We start from the raw sequence: 25,316 nt of genomic DNA, 5'->3' as shown, positions 1-25,316 counted from the left end.
CGATCAATAATGAACCCATATCAAATTAATTGATTGCAATTACCCTACTCCAAACCATGATTAAACAAATTTTCCCTCTCTAAATATGACTTGGTAGAAACTCTTATCCCCCTCAATTTATTTCCTCACTAGGTTTTCTAATTTCAAATGAACTAGTGAAACTACATAAGTTAAATGGTTAGAAAAAGGAAATAGCTATCAATACATGATAATCATCGAAATACTTCATACTATATTTCACACTGTCGATATTAAGAAAAACATAAAAAATAGTGAAACCATATAAAGTAAATTGTTGGTAGATGTCCATAGGAATCATTCCATATAAGCATCGAAACACTTACTCCACCACACATCTTAAGTTGCTAAAATTAAAAAATCATAAGAATTAACTAAAATATAACTTTATTTAAAATAATAATGATTATTTTTAGGTGAATGAGGATGGGTTTGAGGATACCTTAGCCATGGCCAGGGATTCATGTCTAAAGAGGGTTGTGAACCAGCCATGATAGAAATAATTTCAGAAGGGGATGTGGTCCCACTATTTGGGTTTCATCCTCTAGCTTCATATTGGTACAAACTGAAGTTGGCCCTAGGCATATACATTTAGATTGGAACTTTTGATTTTTGGGTTCATATTTTCATCCTCACAGTAAAGTCGGTATTGATGGCTTGGAAGTTTGGTATTGCATTTTCTATTATTTCTTCATGGTTGTTTGTGGAATCTGTAGTTTAACCTTGTCAATGTAGTGGATCCATAATAGGATCCTTTGTAGTAAAGTAGTTTTTCACAGTTCTCTTGAAGGCTCCTAATAACATGGAGGGTTACAAGAATATTTTATTTTACTATGAAACTGAGGATGAGGTGGACACCTCTATTTGGTGCACACAATCAATATTTATGATAACATCAGGAGGATCAAGTCCACAAGGAAGATCTGAGCTACTCGCAAGTGTAGGAGTAATACTATCTATTAGGTCCCTATAATACTAGTGATTACCCCATTACTATTGTAGTTGCATCCCTTATTAATATTGTTGTGCCCCTATTATCCCCATATTTTCATTATTGTGCCCCATAGAATCCCTCTATTGTTATTCTTGTGGATTTATATTATTATTGTTAGGTCGGCTGGGTTATATTGTGACTCCTTAGACTCCTATATATAGAAAGGAGGTTTTGTCATTTGAATCATCGAAGAATTGTTCATTTATGTAATGTAAAGGAGGTTTACCCCCGAAAAAGGCTGAATTCTAAGGCGTTGATCTATCTTTTCTATCTTTTATTGAGCTGGTTTCATAACATTTGGTATCAGAGCTTTATATTCTAGGGTTTCGCTGCTCCAAATAGGTCATCGTGGCATTTTCGCTATAACTTTTTTTCTGCAACTTTTTAGAATCTAAAAAAAAACCCATTTGATAAGAAATCGTGTTGAACCTTGGGTCTGAATTTTAGAGATTTTTGCGCTATATTTGTAGAGATATGATCTGAGGAAGTTGGTCTTTTTGCAGACTCCTGAATTACATTCCAAATAGGTGACTTGGGGAAATTGTCATAACTTTCACTTTGAGCATCGGATTGAAATTTCGTAAGAAGGTACAGAAAGAGGATAGACTGTAGTTTCTTGTATATATTTTTTAGAGCCAAAGGTCTAAACAGTGACTCGTGGAACGTCATACAAGTTCGCTCTACTGAACTAGTCTATAATTAGGTCAGTGTGGGAGATTTCGCATAACTTTTCCTTGGAGAATTCAATTTGGATTAGACTGGTGGCATTGGAAAGAGGACACAGAGGGCTACTGCAGGTCACAATTTCAGAACTGGATGATCTAAAAGTACAAAGATACATCATAGGCAATATCAAGCTCCTACAAAGTGAAAAAAGGTGTAGATTCTTTTAAATTTTTGCTTAAGATTGGTTTGAAAATTTATTTTGAAGGAATTCAAAGGGCATAGTAGAGCATTATTATTGGTAACTGATGCCCCGAGGAAAGAAAATGAAAACACCTAGTAAGCAACCTGAAAGCTCTAGCATGACTCATGAAGAAGAGGAAGAAATGCTACATGATATATCAAAATTACAAGAACAAGTGCAACAAACGTCACTCTCACAAAAGCTAACAGAAGCTAAGATAAATGGCATGGAATCTAAGATAAAGGGAATGGAAGCTAAGATGGAAAATTTGAAGATATATTTGAAGACATATTTGAAGAGATACATGGCAAATTTGAAGATAGATTTGAAGACAGACATGGCAGATTTGAAGGCAGATTTGAAGACAGATTTGACAAATTTTTTACAAGAAATACTTACTAATGCTGAAAAGGTAGTAAAGGAAACTCATGATGCAAACAGAAGAAATGTTAATCATGATTTCATAGACTCTAACGTGGGATTGAAGACCCACCATATTCCAAAAATTGATATGAGGAAGTTTGATGGCAAGGATCTCGCAACATGGATATTACAGATGAAGCAATTTTTCGATCTCAATAATGTGCAAAACACACAAAAGGTACGTATTGCAACTTTATATTTGGAACCAAATAAGTTTGTATGGTATCAATGGCTTTGCTCTCGTAAACAAATTATCACTTGGGAAATTTTTACGGAAGAATTGACAGCACATTATGAGGATACAAAAGCAACACTTTTTTTAGCCAATTGATAAGTCTCAAACAAAAGGGTTCAATAATGGAGCACATTGAGGAGTTCCAAAAATGGAACATAAGGGTAAAAAATATTCCAGAGGAGCATAGGATTGATGTGTTCATAGGGACTTTAAAGGATAATATCCAACATGATGTTTGCCTTTGGGAACCTGATTCATTAGAGAAGGCATTCAGGTTAGCAAGAAAAATGGAAAGCAAAATTATGGCAACTAGGAAGCATACCACTCACAACTATAAAAATGGAAGTGTTTTTGCCCCTAGTCTTCCACAACCTATAAGGTTGACACCACAACAATTGGAAGAAAAAAGAGCAAAAGGGCTTTGTTACAGTTGTGATAGAGAATACACTAAAGGTCATAAGTGTGCTGAGAATAAATTATTCTACATAGATTGTGAAGAGGAAGAAGAAAAGGAGCAAGAAAGGTCAAAAGAAGAGGTTATACTCCAGGAACAAAGCCTAGATAAAGAATAAATGAATCCAACCATATCTTGTAATGCATTGGCAGGAATTACCACTCCTCAAACCATCAAGATAGAAGGACAAATCAAGAAGAAAAAGGTAATAGTGTTGATTGATTCAGGAAGTACCCACAATTTTATTCATTGTAAGGTAGCAAAAGAATTGAATTGCTTCTTATATCCAGCACGAGAGTGTCAAGTGATGGTTGCAAATGGAGGAACAATAAATTGCTCTGGAAAGTGCCATAATATCAAGCTATCGATGGGAGAATATGTATTGACTAGCCCAATGCTTTCCATTCCAATGGGAGGTGCTGATGTTGTACTAGGAGTCCAATGGCTACAATCCTTGGGTACAATAGCTTTTAATTTTCAAGGACTTTTCATGAAATTTTCTATGGAAGGAAAGGAAGTTGAATTAAGGGGTATTATAGGGAAACCGGGAAAGATAATCAGCTCTAACGGTATGACAAAGTTTCTAAAAAAGGAACAAAGGGGTGTAATTGCATAATTATGTTCACTAGATGTTTCTACATTGGAATCATCTATTTCTCTAGATCTCCAAAAAGTCTTGGACAATCATTCCAAGGTATTTGAGACTCCCAAAGGTCTCCCACCTATTCGTGATCATGATCATGCTATTCATTTGATTGCAGGAAGTGTTCCTCCAAACATCAGGCCGTACAAATATCCCTATGCCCAAAAGAGTTAAATTGAATGTATGGTTGCAGAAATGCTAGAGGCTGGTATAATTCAACCGAGTCAAAGTTCTTTCTCTGCTCCAGTAGTATTAGTGCACAAGAAGGATGGATCATGGTGCATGTTTCCGGATTATAGGGAGCTCAACAAGCTCACTATTAAAGATAAGTTTCCCATTCCTGTCATTGATGAATTACTAGATGAATTGCATGGATCAATTTACTTCACCAAGTTGGATCTTCATTCAGGATATCATCAAATCAGAATGAAGATTGAAGACATTCTGAAAACAACATTTAGAACTCATGAGGGTCATTATGAATTTTTGGTCATGCCTTTTGGCCTTACCAATGCACCTTCAACATTTCAAGGTTTGATGAGTTCCATTTTCAAACCATTCCTTAGAAAATTTGTGTTAGTATTTTTTGATGATATACTAATCTACAGCGAGTCTTGGAAGGACCATGTTGGACATGTTGACAGGGTGCTACAACTATTGGAGGAGAAACAATTATATGCAAAAGGATCCAAATGTTTCTTTAGAGTACAAGAGGTGGAATATCTGGGTCATATTGTATCTCGTGAAAGAGTTAAGGTATACCCTAGCAAAATTAAAGCCATTAAGGAATGGAAAATCCCCACATCCATAAAGCATCTGCGACGATTTCTCGGGTTGACAGGGTATTATCGCAAGTTTGTTAAGGATTATGGGAGAATAGCAGCACCTCTAACAACATTATTGAAGAAAGATGCATTTTCATGGACTCCAGAAGCAACAAAGGCCTTCGAACATCTTAAAGAGGCAATGTGCCAAGCACCGGTCTTAGCTACACCAGACTTCAGAAAAACCTTTATTGTGGAGTGTGATGCTTCAGGAAATGGAATTGGTGCTATTTTAATGCAAGATGAAAGACCCATTGCTTTTGAAAGTCGTCCAATCAAGGGAATTTTTTTACACAAAGCTATTTATGAGAAGGAAATGTTGGTAATACTCCATGCACTTAAGAAATGGCGACCCTACTTAATGGGAATACACTTCAAGGTAAAAACGGATCATGATAGCCTTAAATACCTTTTAGAACAAAGATTATCCTCTGAAGAGCAACAAAAGTGGGTCACAAAGATGTTGGGTTATGACTTTGAAATCATATACAAAAAAGGGAAGCAAAATGTGGTGGCAGATGCACTCTCAAGAAAGGATGAGGATGTGGAAGCATTGTTGTGCACCATTTCTATTATCCAACCAAATTGGATAAACGAAGCGAGGAATGGAAGAATGATGAAGAAGTGTGGGCACTTTTTGGAAAGTTACAACAAGATTCCAGTACGTCTGATACATTTAGCTGGAAAAATGAGTCTTTATGGTACAAAGATTGCTTATACCTCTGTAAGAATTCCCAACTAAAACAAAAGATTCTTATGGAATTGCACACTTCTCCCTTAGGAGGGCACTCAGGATTTTTAAAAACTTACCACAGGGTTAAGAAGGAATTTTTTTGGGATGGGCTTAAATCGGATATTCAAAAATTTGTGGCGGAATGTTTGGTTTTCCAACAAAATAAAGTTGAAACAATTAAGACACCAGGTCTATTACAACCTTTATCCATTCCAAGCCAACGTTGGGAGGAGCTTTCAATGGATTTTATCATAGGTTTACCCAAGTCTGAGGGAAAGATTGTTATCATGGTGGTAGTTGACAGACTTACCAAGTATGCACACTTTTGTGCATTATCACATCCATTTAAAGCTAGTACAGTTTCTACTACATTTATGGAAACAATTCAAAAGCTACATGGAAACCCAAAGATTATTGTAAGTGACAGAGATCCCATTTTCACTGGAAATTTTTGGACAGAATTATTTTCTTGTCTTGGTACTCAGTTAGCTCATAGCTCATCTTATCATCCTCAATCTGATGGGCAAACTGAGATAGTAAACAAATGTTTGGAAGGATATCTTCGTTGTTTTGTATCTGATAAACATACACAATGGGTCAAATGGTTGCCTCTGGCTGAATGGTGGTATAACACTTCCTTCCATATAGCAACAAAAATGACCCCATTTATGGCACTTTATGGATATCAGCCACCATCCATCACATCATATTTAAGAGAAAACTCTAAGGTTCAAGCAATGGAACATCACATCGAACATCAACAACAAGTCCTCCAACTCTTAAAGGATAACCTCATGTTGGCACAGAATAGAATGAACCAACAAGCATATCAACATCACAGTGAAAGAAATTTTGATGTAGGTGATTGGGTATTCCTACAGCTACAACCATATAAGCAAATGTCCCTCAAGCAAGCTAAGAAGGATAATAAATTATCACCAAAGTATTATGGTCCGTACAAGGTGGTGCAAAAGATTGGTACTATGGCATACAAATTGGAGCTTCTTGCAACTCCTCGATTGCACCCAGTTTTCCATGTTTCATGTTTAAAGAAGGTTATAGGCGACAAGCTTCCAGTTCAAACAATATTGCCAGAACTTGACGAGGAAGGAAAAATTATATTGGAACCGAAAGCAATCACAGAAACAAGAACTCAACAACTATGAAATTGATCAATTTCGGAGTATCTTATCAAGTGGAAGAACTTATCCGCTGAAGATTCCACATGGGAGGATGAGAATTTTATACAGAAGCATCCAGAACTACTTAAGCATTGAGGAAAACACTTTTTTAAAGGAGAGGGGCATGTTGGGTCCCTATAATACTAGTGATTACCCCATTACTATTGTAGTTTCATCCCTTATTAATATTGTTCTACCCCTATTATCCCCATATTGTTATTACTGTGCCCCTAGAATCCCTCTATTATTATTCTTATGGCGTTATATTATTATTGTTAGGTCGGCTGGGTTATATTGTGACTCCTTAGACTCCTATATATAGAAAGGAGGTTTTGTCATTTGAATCATCGAAGAATTGTTCATTTATGTAATGTAAAGGAGGTTTCCCCCTCGAAGAGGCTGAATTCTAAGCCGTTGATCTATCTTTTCTATCTTTTCTTGAGCTGGTTTCATAACACTATCCCATTCTAGCAAGTTATAGGTGAAAAAAAATTGTTTCAAGGTGAGAACTCTTAAGGACTAACTTCTTTATCTCATTTTGTTGTTTCTAATCCCCTTTTGGAAAGGGTAAGTATCCCCTTAATTTTTGCAAGTGACAATTCTATATCAAAAACTCTTTCTTAGCTAATTTAAGAGGCTAGATATAGTAAGTTAGTGTTTTAGAACCCTTTCGGTCAAGTGAGTACTTCAAGCTTATGTTGGGAGGCTTTACATTGGATGGATCTTAAACCTTTGAATATAGAGAAGGTTTTCAAGAGTTGAGCTAAGGGTTTTTCAAAGGAAGTGGTAAATTTTTTCTTGGAGTGTCAACAGGGGAACCTTTTATGAGTGGGGGATTTAATGCCATGGGATTTCCAGAGAGCACAAAGGGAAGGGGTGCAAGAAGTTCAATTCATAATATAGTTCACACATTAGAAAGTGGGCAGGAAGGGGTTTCAAAAGCACCTAAAGAAAATGTTTTCGAGCACAATTCTGGTGGTTTTCACATGGATATGGCGTTGGGTGAGGAAGTGAGGATGTTACAAGTTGTAGAAATGGGTGAGAAGACACTGGTGGGAAATCAGAGGGAAGAGAATTAAAGGAAAAAGACTCAGGTGGTGGGTAGAGAATCACAAAATTCCAGACATGACATGGAAGTGGAGGTATGTCATTTGGCCAAAAGTTGGGTCAAAATGGAATTTAAAAAAAGAAGATCCATTTTGGGTTCAAGAGAGAGCATGGTAGATATATCACTCTCCAGTCAAATTCAAATTTTGGACCCCATTATTTGATGAAAAGAAGGAAATATTAAAAAAAGTGTCTGTCTAGGTAAGACTACCAGGTCTGCCTCTAGAGTACTAACATGAGCTTATGTTCCGAGACATTTCCAATCATATGGGGCAGATATCTAGTGCATGATGATATATATATATATAATATATATATATATATATATATATATAATATATTGGTGAGAAAACTTTGGTGAGAATTCTAGTAAAAATTGATATTAGATAATATATTTACCCATGCATGACCCTGAGAGAACCTATTGAGGTGCAGTGAGTCCATATACTGGACTACGAAGGGATTCCATTTCGGTGTCGGAGATGTCATGTTTACAACTATTTGGTGAATGCATGTCCCCTACCAATGACACCTAGTAGTTCATCAAAGGATGACTAAGGGTGTTATGATTCAATGTAAGATGGGGCCAATGAAGTGGGAGAACACATATTACACATGGAATCAGACACAATGCCTGATTGGAGAAGTAGTCCCAAAAGGGAAGTACCTAGTGGGAGTTTTAGCCTGTATGGGGGTGACAGATGAAGTAAATGGGTTGATGGTTAGAAATGAAGGGGGAACTCGGGAAGGTATTGAGAGCATGTGTCTAGAGGCAGTGGTGAGAAGAAGTTCCCCAGTGATGCAATGTTTCCAAGTTTTGCAAGCAGGCATATCATCTTCAACGAGCTAAGGTAATAATATACCTTTCTTCTCGATTTTGATTTAGTCAAATTTTATTTCTTTTGTGTCTGAAGTGACGATCCTAGTATCAAATAAAATTGACAAGTGTGTTGGCATATCACTTCCGAAAATACTTGTGAGACTGCAACTCAATTTATCTACTACCATCTATGTCATAACTCAATTTGATACCTCCCTTTCATCCGCTGTGGCATCCCCCTCTAGGAATTATTTTGAGTAATCTTATAAGGGTGGAGGGAATTATAACCTTCAGTCTAAAAGTGTAATATCCATCATTGAACATATGTTGAGGGGATTGGGGAAGTTCCATTTAGTTTTTTATAGTAATAGAGATTTGTGAAGGAGGTCTGTTTTGAGTTGTGTGAAGGGAAAATCTAGGAATGATCTGGCTAATGAGAGACAACAATCCATAAAAGGGGTGATTTCATGTTCCAATCGCCTAGAAGAATATTCCCAATCAAGCATCTCTCCTTTAATCATAGAGTGATAACTCGCTCCTCAAAGAAGTCTTCTTATTTCCGTTTAATCAAAATTTATTAGCTAGATGTTTTTATTTTACAAAAGATCATGGGACAAGGCGATGTGATATTCAATTCCTTAGAAACTATTCTAATGGGCTAATCTTACTTAGGGATTGACTCTCTAGGTCATTCGAGAGGACTAGCCTTTGTATGGAATATCAGGTCAATAAAGATCAAGAACTCTTGGGCTTTGGAAGGGGGAATTGGATTTCAAATTTATTCATTGGAACATGATGATTGGTTCTCTTTAATCAATTTCTATTGGCCATTTTAGTAAAAGGCCCTGCTTTGGGATAATTTTTCCTCCAATTCATTAAGAAAGAGGTTGCATTTGATAGTGGGCGGGGGCATGCAGGGAGGTCTCCATTTCTCTATTAGGAGTGTTGAGACCTAGGGTACAAGGGATAAACCAAATTATTTTTCGAATTATTTCTCCCATAAGTTAGGTTCATCCAACCCCATAGACATTAATCATACAAAGCTCCAAGCCACCTAAAGATATGGGAGGGTGGGGGAGGAAAGGGTACCCAAGAGGCTATACATCATTTTGGTTTTGGAAGATCTATGTGACTATTTTCCCCTTATCAGATAATGGGTCTATAGTGGGGGTGAATTAGACAATTTCCATGTCATGATTGAGATCAAGAATGAAGGAATCAAGTAAGTGGCCCCCTTTAAGATGAACTCCCACTAACTTCAAGATGAGAAGTTTATTGAGTTGATTAGACAAAAGTGGAATAAACTTGAAGATGGAGAAAATGTCTTAGGCTCAATATAATTCTCAACAAATCCAAATAAGCTAAAGAAGTTGCTAAAATAAAAGGATTTATAGTGGTGGAGAAAGGAGGAGGAGCGGTAGGTGGTGGAGAAGCAAATTCAAGAAGTGGATTTATCTACTCGCCAAGTGGAATAGAGGGCTTACAATCACATTGGACATGTCTCTCATTGTGAACTATGTGACCTTCCAATATTTCCAGTCAAGTTTGTTGTTTCCATTGATTACACTGAATATCATTGAGAAATGAGATAATGTCATTCCTATCTTCAAGCTTCTCCTTGAATACTCATCCATGTAGAGTCTTTAATTTCTAATGAAGAGTAACTAAATGGATATGTTGCTTATTCGCCTTATATAACAAGGGCTAGGAAACCAATGGGACACATCCTCTAAAATTTCTTAGTGAGAATAATCTTGTTAGTTTTGTGCATCATGTGTCTCAAGTCTCTAAATGTCCACCCAAGTAGTATGAGAGTTTGTTGAGTGATAAATAGTTTTTTCCTCCTGTACCTATGACTTGGAATGTGGATGATTGAGCTAGTCATGTCCACCATCCCTGCGATTACCACACACATTCTAAAGACGAATATTAACTACCACAAGTAATATACCAACATAATGATATAGAAAGGATCCACGTGAGTCTCAAAACTCATGGCCTGTAAACCACCCTTTAGGGTTGAATAATGAAATGAGAAGCTCGAGAGAAACTACCCCTGCTAACCCCCAATACAATTTTCAATTAAGTAAATTATAACCTTCTACAGGCACACCGAGACTAACCAAAAGATGGGAAACAATTATAAACTTTGAAGTACCCCCGCTTTCCAGACTAGCCACTGGGAGGAAATTTCGATAATCCTTCCATATCAAGGAATATAAGAAAACAACAAACCACCATATAAACCCTTTTGGGAGAGCATCACCATACCACGATTAAAAGAAGTGAAGTCAATTATAATGTTTGGAAGGAGAAGAAAAATTACCAGCTTAAATACATAAACAAATGGCAAGATGGAGCGACACAATAATTTTCAGCAAAAGTTATACCGATATTATTTCGACCAATAGTTTAAAACACAAACTTAAAAAATGTTTCTAAAATTGTCTCTACAAAATTACTAGCTTCTCCATCTCCACAGTGGTAATCCTCTCCTAAGTTGATATAGAAAATTCAAGGCCTACAACTAACATGAACCCCAAGAATCACATCATCTCCAACATACCAATTCAGTATCATGCATTTCCATCTCAAAACCTAATGTTTTGGTTGAAAAACATAGAAATTCCCTATTTCCTATGTTTCGAGTGTGAAGGAAGAACCCACCCACACCAATGAAATTATACACATAGGATTCATACACTTGTCTTGCATCATAAACTGTATATAATAAGAGTCATGAGTAAACCTTTCCATAAGATGAAAAAGTGATCTTCACACGCTTCATGCAAGCGTGTTGGAGAAGTCAAGCTACCCCGACTGCCCCTTTAATGGAATTCATATTTTGTGGGGTGGCACCCCCAAGCTCATTTCCAACATGTCCAACCACCTTCATCAAGGAATGTGTTTGTATTGATATTGTTAGTAGCTCTTCCCTTTTCTTAATGCTTAGAAATCTACAAAATATAGTTTTTTGAGATTTTAATTTCTGTAGTAATATTTTTAAGTTTGATTAATCATAATTATTATATTTACAAGTATACAAACTATAGTTATTATGAAATATGTTTATAAAGTATTTTATATTTTATCAAGATATTTTTTAAATTAATTACAATTATGCCCAAAGGTGTGGTCTATTTTAGAATAGGCCTTCATGAATTTGCATTCTTTAAAATAATTCCACATTCTATTTAAAGTGTTTGAATTGTTTTTGTCAGAATTTTCAGACACCCATTGTTTGAGATGAGTGAAATCCATCTACACATTCAACACCATGGGATTTTCTACCACAACTATTAGTGTCTATTTATATTATAGTTCTCATGTTTATCCCTCAGTAGTTGATTATTAAAAATACTTGTGGATATGATTCTTTGAGTTGCATGCATCATTTTCTTGGTTTAATTTGACCTTTGGGTATGTACTTTCTTTATTGAAAGCTTCTATCACAACCGACATGTAACTAAAAAAAATTTGGGATGACTGGGCATTGGATGCCATGGATCTATAATCATTGCATTTAGAATGATATTTTAGGCATTCAATTGATTGAAAAATGGTAATGGAAAAAAGTTAAGTATTCAAGTGGTAGAATCTCTTGAATCACTTGATTGGTTGATAATAAAAGTCAGTAGCATGGAATCATTTTTAATTTTAGTTAAGAGAGTTTTTATACTAACAAGCATCTGCCAAAAATTTCCTCATTGGGTTACCTTTCCTTCACTTTGATTCAATATTATCATATATTTTAATTTTAATCAACAATATCGGTGGTCAACAATATCACTGGTCAACTAACATATATTTCTATAAAATACAAATCTTTCCTCAAGTCTACAAATTCATGTAAGACTTATATAAACCTATTGGATGTGGAATATACTTGCAAATCTCTTCATTCTATATTATAGTATCAATGTTCATAGCAGAGTTAGCTAACATGTGATTTTTGTTGGCCCATAGGCTGTCTTATTTGCAGCTTAATAAATTAATTGACTACAAGTTACATAGGCTCATCTTTTTACCTTTTGCATTTGATTCCTCAAAGCCACAACTTTACCTTCTTTCTTCCATTAACCAATCTTACCTTTATGGGAAATATAAGTCCAGGCACTTTCACCTTGTAATGGATTTTATAATACAAAGGTATCAATGCCCACAGTTTTTAGTCTCCATACCCTTCCTTGCCATCAATTTCTTTGCACAAATTAACTCCTAAATATATTATGAAACCTACTAAGTTATTGTACAATTTTCCAACACACAAGGGGGTTACAAAGGGAGAAAATCTTATACAACCGACTAATTGATAAATAACAAACCTATGGTCCATCTTTCTCTTCAATGTGGATCCTTTAGACAATAAAGGATGTATATATATATATATATATATATATATATATATAAATATATATATATATATAGATATATAATTCATTTCACTCCTCAACCATGGATGGATGATGGATCACTATAGTGATTTCACAGATAAGAAGACACATCATCCTAAAGTTTCTCCAACCATGATTACCTAAAGCATTTTTCTTCAAACCTTCATACCATATGGAATCCATTCTTTATGGCACTTTTACTCCATATCAAGTGTATATTTTTAATATCGTATTCATCACAATGTCATCTAATATTATGGTAGGTTTATAGCAGAACCATGTAAGAAACATTAGGTTCGATTTTGTAGTAACCCCGCTATGTGTTGGTAGATTACGTAGTAAGTTGGAAAGCTTCATAATATATTTAGGGTTCAATGTGAAGAAATAAATGATGGCTAGGTAGGGTATACAAGCTAAAGAGAATGAGTATTAACACTTGTGTATTATAAAGTTCAATTACAAGGTTATAGTGCCTAGACTTGTAATTCCCATACATGTAATATTGGCCAATCTTAGAAAGAAGGTAAAAGTGTGGCTCTGAGGAATCAAATGGAAATGGTTACAGAACAGGCCTATGTAATGTGTGGTCAACTAGTTTATTGAGTTGTAGAAAAGAGTGCCTATGGGCCAACAAAAATCACATGTTAGTTGGCTATGATATGAAATTATACTTGAGATAACAATTAGTTGGATATGATATGTCCATGTGTCCCTATTAGAATAATATTAGGGTTTAAGTTGAACATGGTCAATAATGGTTGGCCATGGTTACCATGATGTCAGAATGGTTTATAAATCTATCAAGTGTTGCAATGTCACAAATATTGTTCCAATGTGACAATCATTATCGCAATGTTACATTACACTGCGATTTATTCAACATCACATTGTAACATTACACAATTAGTTGATCACATTTACTAATGTTGTTGAGTATGTTGGAATAAGTTTGACACTCAAAAATCCACATTTTTTGTCAAAAATAATATTTTATCATTATTGTTGATTAATATTAATAGTCAAATATATTTAGGGTTTAGAATATTTGGTTTATAATATTGGCTTTAATATTGGGGTTTATAATATTTGTTTATACATCCAATATTATAGATGCACTTCATAACATATTTGATTATTAAAACCAAATATTAAAACCCTATAATTAAACCTTAACACTAAAACTCATGCTAAAACCTTAATATTAAAACCCACTACTAAAAATATTGTAAGCATAGGGTTGACCAAGATTGATCATGGTCAAACTTTTAAATAATAGCTATCAAGGTTGATTTTGTTTGACAATTAATATAAATCAATAAAAATGATAAGTGATTAGTTTTGAAATAAGTTGACCGTGGTTGAAAATGGTTCACCATGATGACCATAGTTAACTATGGTCAATCATAGTTAACCATGGTGACAATAGTTGATGATGATTGACTGTGGCTACGCTCTCATTCTCCATGTCTCCTTATCGACATAATATTAAGGTTTAATATTAGGGTTTATATACATTGGCATTCACAATATTTGGGTTTAATATATAGAGTTTATAATATTGGTTTTAATATTGGGTTTATAAACATAGAGAATTTTAGGGGCTAAATTTCGCCCATGGGCGAAATTAGGGTTTTTTTTTTTATAATTTTGGTTGGGAACATATTTTGTGAAGATATATTTGATTATGGATTTACGAATATTTATTTAAATAAAATTATTTTTAAAACCAATAGCCCATGGAAATTTGATAGGGGAGAGCTTAAATTTTCATTTTGCTTGCAAAATTCAAAGTAGACACCCCCACTCGTCCTAGTTTTTTGGTAATGGTAACTATCGTGATTTATTTCATATTAATTTTATGAGAATATGGATTATTAGGAGTTATTTAACATCACATAATTCATTTTCACTCTATGCTTTCTTTTCATGCCCAAGATTTATTTACATGTTGTTATTTATAGTAAATTTTAGTTAGGACTTCCCCCAATTTTATAAGAATCTAGATTATTTAGAGGTATTTGACATTATGTAATTCATTTTCAATCTATTATAATTTTGCATACCCCATATTTTTTAAATGTAGCTAGTTACGGTAAAATATAGCGAAGAATTCACGCTAATTTTATCATAATAAATATAATTTAGATTTATTTCCTATTGTAGAATTCATTTTCACTCTATTTTATTTTCTCATGCCCCATATTTGATTAAATGTACTTATTTATGGTAAAATATAGTCAACCACCCTAATTTTATGAGAATATAGATTATTTATATTTATTTCACATTATAGAATTCATTTTCGCTATATTATATTTTTTTATGCCCTAGATTTGTTTAAGTGTAGTTTTTGGAATCTAGGTTTTATAGGAGAGAAGTTTCATTCCTATTTAAAGGGCCATGGAAAATAACTTTGAGCCAAAAAATAGATCGGTTTTTCAATTCTTTGTGGGTTATTCAACATCCAACAAACACATGACTATTCAACATTCTAAATTTTGTTTTGGTAAGCACCTACATCCATGTCATTTTCGAAATGAAGAATGAATGTGACTGTTAAAAAATTACCTTGTGAATAAATATTTTGAGCTAAATTGTTATGATTTTTTCTTATTCTATAGCTTTATATAAATAGTAGGCACCACACCATCATCTTTTGTGTCGAGAAGATGATCGAGATGACTTTTTCCCAAACTTTTGAGCTCTATATTGGTGAATGATTCATTTATTTTCACTAGCAAAAATATATCAATACATGTGTTGACATAGATATATTCTTATACCTTATATCTCCCCCTCCCTATATACCAACATAAAACGATCATCTGTTGTATTTTCTATGTCCTATGAGCTTGAGTTCAGATGTACCTTTTTGGTAGTTGTCACATTGGCACATGAAATATTTTAAAATTATTATTTACTCATGCATAATGTATAATTTTGGTTGTGAACATCATATTTAACTTTTAAATTAATTTTTTGTTTATAATAATTTATTAATAGATATTTTTCATATAGATTTAGTTTTTCATTATATACAAAACAAATTATAAATAATTTCAAAACACTAAATATCAAGTTGTAGAGAAATAATTATTTATTCTTAAGATTATATGTTTCTTCTTCGAACTAAGCCATAGACAACGTCCTTATGCTTATGATAAATTTCAGGAAGTAAACTACATCATATCCATTATCTTAACTATTGTGAGGGTAAAATAAGAAAATAATATTGCAGAAAATAGTTCTTAACAAAAATGAGGAATGGTGAAAAAATTTAAAGATAAACAATGCTTGAACAACATTTAAAAATAAAAATAATTCATAACAATAACTATTTGCAACGAAAAAACATCATAGATTACGTTCCAAACAACTCTCTCAATGCAAGGAGTTGCCAGATCTCCCTTGTACAATTAACCTTTCATACTATCAAATTTTATCTCATTCAGATTCACCATGGCCACCTGTAATAGGATATCTATAATGACATCCATTAATTATTACTTACATAGTTAAAATACATTTTTTATTCATAATTTATATATAGATAATTAAATTTTTATTTAACTCTACCAAGAAAGTATTAGGTGTGTCTAACTAGTAAATAATTAAACATTTTCATTGAAATTAGCTTTTCACACTAGATAACAAATCCTTATTTCAATAAAAAAAATTATTGAACAACACTAAAATCACAAAAACATAATTTCTTATAAGATAAATTGAAAATATTGTTTTAAATTATACTATTTTCCATGTATAATGTGTTTTACTGGTATGTGCCATTAACATTGTCTGTGTGGATATTTTCCATTATATATAGACACTACACACAATCCACACTTTATAACCATTCTTCTCACTATGTAGAATAACCTATGGTTAGCACCTCAACTCTTCTTCCCACCATACGGAGTAACCATCAAATGCCATGAATTTTACTTTTGCGCCACCAGATGATATTTTTTACTGTCTAGTACAACCACTCTCTCGAGGATGATGAAATTAATTTTCTATATGTTTTTTTACTGTCCCATATGATAACTCTCTTAGCGACAATGAAATTAATTATGAAATCAATTTTCCATATCTTCTTTTTTTACGATCTCATACAACAACTCCCTTAGGGAAGATGATTTTTTTTGTTTCTTTTAGTGACATGGTTTATTTGTTTTATTTTTTTCATTAAACCGTGCAAATTATGACCTAATACGAATTAACTCACAATTTTTGAAACATTTAAGGATCTTTATTTTGCAACCCTAAACATAAATTTGTTTTAATGATCACATTTACAATAAAATAAAATTTATTAATATAAATATAAAATTTAAATTTATTAATATAAATATTATAGGTAGATCAGGTCAAAGACAAACATAGAGTAATTAAATTAAATAATAAATAAATCATATACACTATATTTTAAATCAATCAAATTATTTTAAAATTGATATTTACATTAAAGATAAATAATAAAACTGCCAGCGTTACCATGTTTAATGTTATGTAAGACTGGTATAGATTTCATTCCCTATAATATATGGATTTTCTTTATAATTTCCTAATATAATTGATATTAAAGAGTTTCTAGTATATGATTTTAATATAATGCAAAAATGAATAATATAATTGATATAGAATTTCATGTAATAAATAACAATTTTTGTATTTATTATGGAATAGATTTACACTAATAATGCACGTGTTAGTAATATTGTTAACACTATAGAATTTGTAGTACGTATTTGTTAGTCATGTAGTTGTGTTTATAAAATATCCTTTTGTGTTATGTATATCATTTAGTATATGAAATATTATATGATGACCATGTACATAATATGTTCATATAACTAATGGAACCATATAAATTAAAAGGCTAGTAAAGAGTAATTGGAATCATTCCATTATAAGAATCAAAACACTTTATTTATGATACATGTCCCATTACTAAAAAGCTTAAATGTTAAAAAAAACTAAAATAGAACTATTATTATTATAATAAAAAGAATTAATACATAAATTAAAAATGTATACACTTAAAAAGAACATGTCACAAGATTCTTAACCATGGATACTCATCATTGTTTTACCATGGAGATTCTTAATGTGTGAATAGGCTTTCCTACAATAACATGGGACAATACCATGGCTTATTAATACCACATGTCTGAAAAACCATAACTCGTTTCATATGAGCCTTGTTCATATGACATTTTTTAAATTAATTAAATTAATTAAAATGGAAAAAAGGTCATAACCACTGTTGAGATGGATATTAACCTTTGAGTTGTGAATAGTTTTAAAAATATTTTAAAATATTGCAAGGAAGCTAAATCCCTACCATCCACTTCATAAGAATTCATAATTGAATTAAAGTTTGGAAGCACTCAAGGGACTTCATTAGATGGATATATGATCATATATATAAGTAATGAAATGTTATAATATAAGAATTTCTTATGTAAAACTGTGAATTTGTTAGGTATGATGTCATTATTGAATGATTGTTTAGATAATCACTCAGTTAATTCATCTCCAAAAATAATAAGTTTGACCCTTGAGGGGTAGATGAGTTGGTGATAGGGTACATTATTAAGACAACTTTTATCACATCACCCATTCAAACCTTAAATTTCCATGAGCACCATATGAACGTGGTTTCCATAGTCACTAAAATAAAGGTGCTTTTGTCAATCTTGGTTAATTATGGGAAGAAATTGAAAACTAGAATGGAGCAACATTCACAAGAAAATGACACCTTCAATTGGGAAGGAAATGTCCATTCTACCAGTATGTATGTATTTATGTATGTAGAGGAATTTGAATTATTCCAAATCCATGGTTCGATATATAAAGATCAATTTTAAGATGAAAGTATGTGGATCATAAAATTTCCATTAAGAGCTATGCATGAGGGGATTTTGCATTGGATAAACATTCTCTCATTTTAGGCAATCACGATGAAGTTAAATATAATTTTGTAGGTGAGTCCAAATCAAATAGAAAAACAAAGTTGTCACATACCAATAAACACTTCTCTATTTTTTTTTATTTTTTTGTATTATATCAACAGTACCCCTTTCATTGTTTTTTTTTTTATAAATATAATATAGATATGATACTTGTGAAGATATTCATAATTATTCCCCTTGTATTAGTTTAACTCAACTTTTTGTTTTGTATTAATCAACTCCTTATGATTGAAGGGGATTATCATTTCAAGATACCCCTGACCTACAAAATTATTACATAGTACTCATGTGCATGTTAGTTTATACCTATCTATTCCACTATATCTCTTATTAAAGCACATATTACTAATATTTGTATGCATCACTTGGTTGTTTAATGTTACATTTATTTCTACTCAATATATAAGTTTTGTAATTATTCCAAGGTCTAACAATGTATGTGTGTGCGAAGGTATTCTACTTTGTTGTTTTGTAATTTATATAGGTACTATTGGGGTATCGTTACCAACGAGGGTACTTGTGTATGGTTAAATCACATAGGCGTGTAGCTAAATTACACCCGACATTTGGTTATACAAACTCAATCGTTTTAATGCCAAGTGTTATCGCAATCCTCCCTTGCCACATTCCCTTCCATCACATGGTGTTCATGTGATCACTTTGGAAATACTTGAACACTGAGATGAGAGTATGGAAAAATAAGGGACATGATCTAACGTCGCGAACCCTAATATTTTTACCCCGTAGCCATTTCATTGGTAGTTGATCTTCTTTGCCTCCATTTACATCTCGTATCATTGTAGCGTCGCCTCTCCTACAAACTTCTCAGTATTCATCCTCTGGCTAATGCATAGGGGTTATGAAGGCATGTCTTTTTTCTTCAACCTTCACACTTGTCCTTTCCCAAAATTTATAGGTAAAAGATTCTTTTGTTGCAGTGCGCAATTTTTTTGTTTCTCACTGATTTTGCTCACCTTTTTACCACATTCCTAATGTTTAGTTTTCCTCGCATATGTCTTCTTGGCATCCCTCTTTAGTTGATAATGTTTCTGTCATTTTTTTCTTTGGTTTTCATGTGTGGTTCTCGTACAGGGGCCTCTTTCTCTCAAATTTCGCTACCATTTTTATCTCAGGTAATTTCTGCACCTCTTGTCTTCACCGTCCTCTACTTTTTCCTTTTATTCCTACTATCACAAAGTTTTCATACACGCAGTCAATGTCACTTGGATTTAATGTTGTTTCCATTTCTTGTACAGGGCACAAAAGAGACCAACGAAGTATACTTCATTCCCCTCGCTTTGAAGGAGAATATAGGGTAAGCGCAAGAATTCTTGGATCTTATCAACGAGGCATTTAGTATTTTCTTATAAAATGACCACACCCTAGTTTTCTTGGTTGGGTTTAATTGTAAAATATTCACACCTGATCACCCATTTTCCTTGTGGGTATTTTTCCCTTCCCGAACTACTATTGATAAGAAGTCCCCATAAGAGTCAAAGGGAACTTTCTCTCTTGTTGATGTAAAGATTAGAGTATGCGCCACATTTATCCTTAACATGTATGGAGTTTAATTTTCTCCTTTGTTGCTATTATTATGCTAATTCACACTTCAAGAAATAAGATACTCATACACCTGTCTCCCCTGACATGCAAGTACTAAAGCATTCTATGAAGTGACTCTTCCTCATGTAGTTGGGAACCACGATCATCACTTAATTCCGATTGTTATTTCTTTTAGGTCAGTTAAATTCAACTTTCTGGAGTTTTGATGGGTTCAATGATCCTGTTAAGATTCATTGACTGCCAATGTTATTGTGAACTACTCGTATTACATGTCCTATGGACAATTTAAGCATTAATTTTCTTAATCTAGTGGATTGCATCTCTTATTTTCTTTTTGTCTGTAGCTAGTAGTCATTGTTTAGACTTCCTCCATTACTACGTTTTTGTGATTATAATTTATGGGGACCCTAATTACCATGGGCACAAAACATAAATTTAATGTATTATATAGTGATGTCTTTTCACAAAGAAATAACTTCTCAGGATTGTTGTTGTCAGAACAATTTGTTCTTTAATGCCACTCAATAAAATTCCTCCTACGTGGTTGGTTTTATACTATGGCACATCTGAGGATGGTTTTTTTTTGCGTCAACTATGATACAATCTCTAGTCCGAGAACCACATGTATATATACATTAAAAATCATTTTTGTGTATAGTAATACTGAATCATTATTTCAGTATTCTTTATTATTTAATTTTTTTCATGTTTTCTAGCACTGTAGATTTTATTTCTACTAGTTAGTTCGGCACAAAAGCAAAAAGGCAAATAATTAATATCGTGTTTGTTTACATTTAGAAAGGACTCTTTGTTGGCTTATTTTTCAGAAGTTCATTGTTATCATATTACAGAAGCGTAGTAATAGATTATTCTGAGGTTTAATATCTTAGATGAGATATCATATTAAGTGGTTCTTAAATTAATTGTGTGATTTTCCGACATGTCCATCCACTCTATTATTTTTCTTCTATTCTGTACCACTGTAACTTTGTTTCCTATCAATTATATTCAACCAGAAGAATTAAAACCACGTTCCTAGGCTTATTTCATGATTGTCTCCATTGGATTTACTAACTGATTTCTACTAAATCCTGTTTCCCTCTATAACACTTCTAACTGTTACTTTTTCTATATGTAACGAAAACAATATACATAGTTTCCTAGACCAGAACATGTTTAATAACATATAATTATAAAATAACAATATGTAGATGATTTGATCCTAAGCAACACACATATTTATAGTCATGAACACATATCTAAAATTCGACTCTTTTCTCTTTTTGCCCAAAGTCTTCTATCTACTATACATATTCAGATCGATAGTAAAGTTTAATAACTTTATTAATAATATTATTTTAACCTTATTAACTTTATAATACTATATTAATAATTGCATATCACTACATTTAGCTACACATAATAACACACTAATAATATATTAGCATATACATTAACACATGTGAGTCATGGTTGACATGATCAACCATAATCAACATGGACATCATGGTCAACCATAACTATCCATAGACACCATAAGCATTAGGTTTATAAATAATAAGGTTTAGTAAGCTTTAATAATAATAATTTTCTATTAATAAAATTAATGTTCATTAATAATATTAATATTAATATTAATAACATTAATGTGATTATTAATAATGTTAATAATATTTTCTATACAAATTAAGATATTAAACTATACATTAATATATCAATATGTATATTAACTCATGTCAATCACTTAGTTAACCATACTCAACATTCACATAGACATTAATATAGTCAATACACTTAATAATTTTAACTTCAATGGCTTTAGATAAAGAATTTAGTATAGGTTTAATATTATTTAGTATTTAAGTTTTTTCAATATTTAATTTTTAATATAACTTTAATAACTCTTTCTAACCATGCAACTATATTCACCATGGTGAAACTAGTTCAATAGTTGTCAACCATGATCATGATGGGTAACATGGTCAACCATTGTGAACATGTTCAACCATATTCATTTATAATTAAACATTGACAACCATACTCAATATTCTTCACCAAGAATTTGAGCAACAACATGTGGCTTAATGGAAGTTTCTATTATTTGTAATTGATTTTTCCTTAATTTATCTCTTGAATGCTTCTAGTTCTCTTTTGACATTTAATTGAACTTTTTGTTGCTGTTTCGTAAAAAAATTATTTATTATAGGTTTGGGTTAAAGTTAAAGACCTTTTTTGAGTAAAGAAGCCCTTTGTTTATCTTATCATGTTTATTTGAGAAATGGCATTAGGCTTAATATATGGCTTCAATTATTCTATGGGAATTCAATGTGTTTATGTGAAGCCAAGGAATTGAAGAAGTATCCAACTCTTAGAGAAGTAACGCATAAGAAACCAAAGGAATTTGATGTAAGGATTCATGATTTTAAGATAGCTATTCATAGAAATTATTTTCATGTGAATCCTCTAGAATGTGAATGACATAGATATGACTAAGTTGTATGAATGTGTCAAGACCTAGTTTGAACAAAATAACTTCTATAGTTCAACATTGTACACTTTTGGGAGTACCTCTCCAACTAGTTTCCCCTTGGGAGGTAATAAGATCTTTGTGATAAAAAATGATAAAATAATACAAACATATTTGCAAGAGTTTATAATAATAAACTTCACAAAAATAATCGTTGATGTTTCTTTTTTCAAACATTGAAAATGAGTATATTATAGTTTAAATTATTATTTTTTCTTATTACTATATATGATTGCATACATTATGAAATATTATCCAAAATTTTACAATGCTTTTAATTTTGTGAATATTTATCAAGACTTTATAGTGTTTTATAATTTAGTGAAAAATGTGCCAATGTTTAAAAAGATTTTATAATTCAGTGAAAGATTCACCAAAAAACTATACATGCATATTATATTATTGATAAAATAGCCTATACATTTTCCTATGTACCATGAGGATTCACCCATTTATTATACATATAAATTTTGAGGGGTTTCTTAAAATTCTCCCTGTTTATAAACCCTAATATTAAACCCACTATTATAATATCATTACGGTAAGTTATTTAAATAATGACTATGGGAGTTAACGTTTTTTTAATATGTTCACTAATGTGGTTGACTATGTTTGTTTATTAATATTAATTAATAATAATGGAAGAAAGTTATATTTGTCTGAATATGGGGAGCATTGACTCTTAAACATAGTCAAAATTACTCAACAACATTAGTAAATGTGGTTGACTAATTTTGTAATGTTGTAATGCGAACTTGAATAAATTGCAATGTAATGTAACATTGCGACAATGATTGTCACATTGCGACAATGTTTGTGAAAATGCGACATTGGATATATTTTTGTACCGTTCTGAAATCACAACAAGTTTGATTATTAAAATGATAATATTAAAACCCCATACTAAAACTCAATACTAAAAATATGGTAAGGATATGGTTGACCAAGTTTGATCATGTTCAACTATTTAAACAATGTATTATGTAACCAACTCACAAAATAGAAGAAAAGATAGATCAACGACTTCAAAATCATCCTCTTTGATGGGGCAACCTCCTTTACATTACACAAATGAGCAATTATTTGATGATAGAAATGAAAAAACCTCCTTTCTATATATAGTAGTATAAGGGGTCACAATATAATCAAATTCGACATAACAATAATAATATAAGGGCACAACAAAAACAATAGTGGGCTTCTATGGGGCACAATAATAAAAATATGGGGACAATAGGGGCACAAAAATAACAATAAGGGCTACATTGACAATAGTAATGGGGGAATCGCTAGTATTATAGGGACCTAACATGCCCCTCTCATTAAAAAATTTGTTTTCCTCAACGATTAAGTAGATTTGGATGCTTCTGTATAAAATTTTCACCCTCCCATGTGGAATCTTCAACGGGTAAGTTCTTCCACTTGATGAGATACTTGGAAATTGATCGATTTCGTAGTTGTCGAGTTCTTGTTTTTGTGACTGCTTCAAGTTCCAATATGATTTTTTCTTCCTCATCAGGTTCTGGCAATATTGTTTGAACTAGGAGTTTTTCACCTATAACCTTTTTTAAGCATGAAACATGGAAAACTGGGTGCATTCAAGAAGCTGCAGGAAACTCTAATTTGTATGCCATAGTACCAATCTTTTGCAACACCTTGTATCGACCATGATACTTTGGTGATAATTTATTATCCTTCTTAGCTTGCTTGAGGGACATTTGTTTATATGGTTGTGGCCGTAGGAATACCAAGTCACCTACATCAAAACTTCTTTCATTGCGATGTTGATCTGCATGTTGTTTCATTCTATTCTGCATCAAAGTGAGGTTATCCTTTAAGAGTTGGAGAACTTGTTGTTGATGCTTGATGTGATCTTCCACTACTTGAACCTTAGAATTTTCTCTTAAATAGGATGTGATGGATGGTGGATGATATCCATAAAGTGCCATAAATGGGGTCATTTTTGCTGCAGTATGGAAGGAAGTGTTATACGACTATTCAACCAAAGGCAACCATTTGATCCATTGTGTATGTTTATTAGATACAAAGAAATGAAGATATACGTCCAAACATTTGTTTACTATCTCATTTTTCCCATAATATTGGGGATGATAAGATGAGCTATGAGCTAACTGAGTACCAAGACAAGAAAATAATTATGTCCAAAAATTTCCAGTGAAAATGGGATCTCTGTCGATTACAATAATCTTTGGGTTCCCATGTACCTTTCCAATTTTTTCCATAAATGTAGTAGAAACTGTATTGGTTTTAAATGGATGTGATAATGCACAAAAGTGTGCATACTTGGTAAGTCTGTCAACTACCACCATGATGACACTCTTTCCTTAGGACTTGGGTAAACCTGTCATAAAATCCATTGAAACCTCCTCCCAACATTGGCTTGGAATGGATAAAGGTTGTAATAGACTTGGGGTCTTAATTGTTTCAACTTTATTTTGTTGGAAAAAAAAAATTCGCACAAACATTTGAATATCCGATTTAAGGCCTTCCCAAA

The sequence above is a fragment of the Pinus tabuliformis genome, chromosome 7 (assembly GCF_031772625.1).
Source record: "Pinus tabuliformis cultivar Carrire ecotype Pingquan chromosome 7, CPIR1, whole genome shotgun sequence".
NCBI lineage: Eukaryota > Viridiplantae > Streptophyta > Pinopsida > Pinales > Pinaceae > Pinus > Pinus tabuliformis.
The sequence above is the reverse complement of the archived record's forward strand: the minus strand, read 5'-3'. Positions refer to the sequence as shown.